The following is a 5,963-nucleotide window of genomic DNA, read 5'->3' as shown; positions in this document are numbered from 1 at the left end:
CTTGCATACAAGATTGATTCTCAGTTGGTCTTTCGATAAATTATGAAACTCAACACTCCGGATTAATTAGGTCCGCTTAAATTAACCGTCAAGTTTTCCTTAAGTTAATGAATTGGATGGGTTTGCGCAACGCAATTCACAACATTCTCTAAAAGTCCTTTACGTGAATAGCACAATAAAGATACAATCAAAGATCATTAAGTATTATGAAAACTATAAGTGTTGACGAGACATTCGTTACTATGATGAGCATGAAACTCGTGCCAAGAATTCATTTAACACGATTGTTTATAACAACCTCCACTACTTGTGAATATAAGTTCATAACGATTAGGTGAAAATCACTTATATTCTAGCGTCATATTTATGCATGAAAATTAAGCGCGCATTCTTAATAAACATTCATAAATAAGTTATCAATCAAACGGTTAAACAAATTGAATCCACAACTTATGAAATTCCAACGAAAGTTAATCAATTCATATTGCAAATATAAACATAGTTTCGAATCACCCCCTAGCTAAAGGGGGTTTAGTTCCTCATACCTTTGAAATCAAAGAAACACCTAAACATTCCAACAACTCAAAACTTGAATTGTATGAACGTTTAAGCACTCTTCTCTTCCATTCCTTATACGTACAAAACAAAGAGAATTAAAATGAAACTTTGAAATCAAAGAAACACCTAAACATTCCAACAACTCAAACTTGAATTGTATGAACGTTTAGGCACTCTTCTCTTCCTCGTTGTTGTAGCACAAGGTTTAAGGATAGGTTGTGTGATGGTATGAAATGGAAGGAGAAGTGTTTGTGTATTGCAATGGAAAAATGAGATGATTTGGTGAATGGAATGAATGGGTATTTATAGGAAGAGAATGAGTGTTAATGGATGTTTGTTTAAGGTATTTGGTGGATGGGAAAAGGTGTGGATGGTGGGAATTATGGTGGATGGATGGTTTAGTGGATGTAATTTAGGGTTTATTTAGGTGAATGTGGATGCATGGTTTAGTGGATGTAAAGGATAATGGGATGGTGTGGAATTAAAAGCTAAAAAAAATGGGATAATGGGCATTTAAGTGTGAATGGAATGGTGGGATGCACTAATTAGGAGGAAGAATTAGGGTGAAGGGCTTAATGCATGGATTTGGGCCAATTAGGGTGAAGGGCTTAATGCATGGATTTAATGCATGGATTTGGGCCAATTAGGGTGAAGGGCTTAATGCATGGATTTGGGCCTAAAATGCCCCCCCTTGCATGGCAAGGGAAAGGACTTGGGCTAAAGCCCACGACAATGGCTCTAAAATGGGCTAAGGTTAGGGTTTAGGTGCTCTAAAAGCCCAAAGCCAAGAATAGAAACTCACGACAATGGAAACCTCCAAGAATAGAAACTTCCAACTTTAGAAACTTTGGTTACCAATTCCGACTTCCTTGCTCTTCACTTTCATTTCTTCATTTCTTAAGCTCCTTTGACCTTCAACCTCGTTCATTCCTCGTGCTCCATTTGCATACACCACATTCCAGCTCAGTTTTGCTCAAAAAGCTCCCAATTGCATCATTTCATGTAATATGTCCTTTAAACCTGAAAACACATGAAAGTAGCTTAAAAGACTACTTTAAGGAAGAAAACATAACAAAAATGCATAAGAACTAGCTAACTAAGGCGCATAAATATGCTCCTATCATGTTGCTCCTTTGTTGCAGCTGCATAATGTCGAGAATCCCACGTAATGATGATCTACTCGGTCGTGGTGCGAGTGGTCTGTGACTTCTTAAGTAGTTTGCAATGGCCCCCAGTTTTTTTTTTTTTTTTTTTTTGAACTACAAAATAAACAAAGTAAACATTAGATGAATTCTATTTTCTACCGAAAATTCGGCGAAACCTTCCCTAAAACTATAACATTTTCTAAAACCTGCAGATACTATAACAACAAAAACAACACATCCACGCAACAATTCAAACCATTTATACCAAATGAGGACGTTAAAACAAAATTTACAACTTGTTGATATTTTGCAGACTCGCAGTGTGAAGCATATAGAGAACATCTATTTGTGGGATTACATAAACTGACAACAATAGAGGCAAAGCACTCAAAGCGAAGTTCTTAGTAAGTTCATTCTAATTAATGGGAATGTGACCATTTTGAAGGTTCAAGCATGCTTACAGACTAATGTCAATGTTGCTTTAACCGTCATGAAACCAGAAGCAAGCTTATCAATGGACAAAGCAAGCTTACCTATCTAGGACCCCTCTCCATGGACAAAGAAAGCCTTACCAGATTGTTGAGCTTCTTCAAAACTCTAGGGCCATTGATGAGTCCGCCAGGCCAAGAGCCGTAGACACCGTTGGCCCTAAAGGCGTGACCGAATGGACACCCGTCGTGCCTGTATCAAGTGTGGAGGTGGCAGCAGCTCTACCTCCTGGAGAAGATGTCTGACTGCCCCTAGTAGATGCCCGCCGATTTGATATTAAGTTCGACATCTACAAATAGGAAATAAATAAATAAATAAAATCGTAAACAAAGTTCCAAATACATTCCTAAGTTACAAAACTTGTACAAATTATGAATAGAAGGCAGTTACAAAACTTGAACAAACTGACAGCAACTGGTACCATAACAGTTACAAAACTTGTTGCATCCCTAACATATGTAATGCAAATGTGAATGAGGCTAGAATGTGTGATATAGTAGCTCAATGTCTTAATGGGATGATTGTGGTTAAACACGGAGCTCAATTGCCAGCAACCAAATAAAATGAGAACTTAGGGTAAAAGCATTCTTAAATTGACATGATGAAATTAATTCCAACTAATTATCAAATGCATGCCATGACAAAGTTAAAACCAACATATTATCAAATTAATAATCTTCAAACAGTTTTGGGAATACAACATTTTTATCCCTAATGAAAAAATAGATTGAATAATTCCTTAGACTGATATTACAGTATTTCTCAGGAATGAATGAAGAACTAAACCTACATTAGATCCAAGTGCTTTATTTCAGGTCCACTCCGAATGGTTAGTTTCACTGAACTTCCTTCAGTGAAACTAAATAAAATTTTATTGGGAAACAACGAATCATGATTATGTAATTCCAACTGAGAGCCACCACCCCACTCTTCAAAAAGCCCAAGATAAAGAGCTACTTCAGGTTTTTAAATGATATGGCTTCCAACTAGAAATTTTGTGAACAATCCCTAGAATATCCTAGCACTAATGGATAGTTACTACTACAGTCATTTAGATATCAGAAGTGACTCGACTAGAAAACTGTAATTTGAACCTCTATATACGGATGTTAGCTTCAAAACTATGTAGCTCCTAGACTTTATTTTTGTTTCCAATAGTGCATAGAAAAATCACCATATATTTTGAGATTAAAATGGAATGGGGTTTTGTCTACATTTTATGTTTTCTTTTCATTTTTTTCCTCCCTGAAGGGTTCGATAAGCCAGCAGTTAGAATCTGCATGGTCAAAATTAGTGAGGTTTTCCTAGATTTGGGCCATAATAAAAGGCAGATCTACATGTTCTTCAACCCAAAAATTAAGTTAGAAGCAGCATGGCTAAGTGCAGCTAGTCTTAACATCAAAATTACTGTAACAGAAGAGATTGCTCACCAAATCACACACAATTTTTGTTTTAATTTGGGATATTTCAAATCACTTAGTGCAAAAGAACAAGATCAACAAGGAAAAACTACTAATTCTCATTAGCTCCGCAGTTTTACTCCTTAATCATTCCTATTTGTTTATGAATTGTGAAAACATATACCATTATTGATACAGTCTTTAAAATAGGTGAATTTCAACCAGTTCTCCTATAATTTGTCTTTTGAATTTGGACAACTACAAAAAGCAATGACATTTAAAAGCCTTTGTGGGTTACAACGAATTGTCGACAGAAAGAATAATATTTTCCCCGCTCCTCTTTGTGTCACATACTCATTGGTAACCTCACTCATCTCAATCTCTCTCAATAGTCTCTAAAAGAGCTCCTAATACACCCAAGAAACTCGCTCACTCTCACAGTTTATCTCTCTAACTTGGTATACCCCAATATAAATCTTAATCAATTAGTCACACTAAAAAGACGAAGGCAGCTAAGGCCCACACTAAAAATATGATGCTTACATAAGGGGTAGAACATATTATTCATGCTCATTCAAATGAATATAAAGTAAAAGACAAATATAACTAGAATTTGTTCTATTTAAGTACTTTAACTAATCAGTTGAAATTTTCAAATGCCTACAAGTTAATGAAATTTGAGGGGGAAAAAAAAAGAAAGAAATTATAGAAGATATTCTACTATCATGAATTTTCTCAAGTAGAGCTAGAAGTTAAGGTCACCCCAGCTAAAAAACGTTTCTAGCTCTTTCCCTATACTCTCACTAGATAGTAAACACATTACAAAATAAACAACCCATAACCATGAAGAATTGAACAAAAATATTCTGATATTATTATGAAGGAAGTTGGGATTACATTCTAAACTCAATTAGCATTTCCTCACATCTAAGACATTTCCTCACATCTTCACAATTCTTTGCAAGCCCTTACCAGGTATGGTCAGTTTCAAATTTGAGACATTTCCTCAAATCTTCACAATTCATAAACAAATAGGAATGATCAAATTGATACTTGGAAGAGTTATCGAAAGAATATTAGAAAGGCGTGACTCCATGCTGATAGGATTAAAAGCACACCACAAAGTAGCACACAAATGTCCTATTGATTTTCCGTATTAACACTAATATTTGTCAATTGTAGCATATAAAAATAAGGGTCTTTCCCGCAAAAAAATTGTTTTATCTAACTACTTAAAATGTCACAAAAACTGGGTTGCTGTCCCTACTGGTCAGCCACCGAAAAATAATTATTAGACCGACTTACACTTATCTAAAGTCTACGAAATTTTATATGCAAACACTAGACACACATAGCTACACTCACACCAATTGTTGAGATTTTTGGAGTTGATTTTCTATTTAAATTAAATCAAACAAAAACAGAACAGAAAAAGATTTTAAGTAGTTTACAAATTAAGAAAAAAGAGTTAGGGGAATTGCTATCCACCACCAAATAATCATACAAACATGTTAAGTTTCATTCAAATTACTTTTATTTTTGGATGAATATGCTCAAGTTGTCTCAATGTTAGAACTCAACCTATTACTCTTTCTTATGTGGTATGTTAAGAGAATGGCGTTTTCAACTTAACTTAGTCCCTAACATGCAATCTAAAATGGTGTGTTCATAAATTTAACAAGTAGAAATCATTAAGAACGAAAAGAATTTGAGTCATCACAAGGCATCGTAAGTACTGGCGTTGTCTTACTTATCCTAGAAATTGGTTCACATGTTAATCGCAATTAACAAGTACTACTCTAGAACATATGTAGGTCCTCATTTGACAAGGGTAGGCACACACATATTCATAGCATTAGAATCCTAGATATGCTTACTAAGTATGCATCTGTAGAAAACACATAAAGAATTCATCAATGAGACAAGTAATCCATTCATAAAAGTAATTCAAACGAAATGTCGTAACAAACTTGCAATCATATTCGGGGCTTTAAAACAGCCCCTAACTACTAAAAATTAGTTACACAATCCTTAAGTTAAAACAAAAGATAGCCATGAGTTTGAGAAAATAGAACCTAAAGAAATCGACTAAGGCTCTCTCTTTCCTTCCTTCCCCAACACTACTTTTAAACCAATTCTTGCTGCATCATTTTCTTCTCCTTAACTCACCCACTAATAGCCATTTAGTGATGACAATAATTGAGAGGAACTGGTATAACAATTGTAACTCCTTGGGTAGCCTTTATGCCAATTACTCCCACTTAATCCTCATCTTTAATTCCATTTCCTCTGATATTTGAATAGGTGTCAACTGGTTTGTTCTTAATTGCATTAGTTTTGGCTGCTAGATTTATTGGATTTATTGCTTTCA

This window comes from the organism of the source record quoted next, unplaced genomic scaffold (assembly GCF_019419815.1).
Source record: "Pyrus x bretschneideri cultivar Hongxiangsu unplaced genomic scaffold, Pyrus_bretschneideri_v1 Contig42, whole genome shotgun sequence".
Lineage (NCBI taxonomy): Eukaryota > Viridiplantae > Streptophyta > Magnoliopsida > Rosales > Rosaceae > Pyrus > Pyrus x bretschneideri.
Note: the sequence above shows the minus strand (reverse complement) of the source record.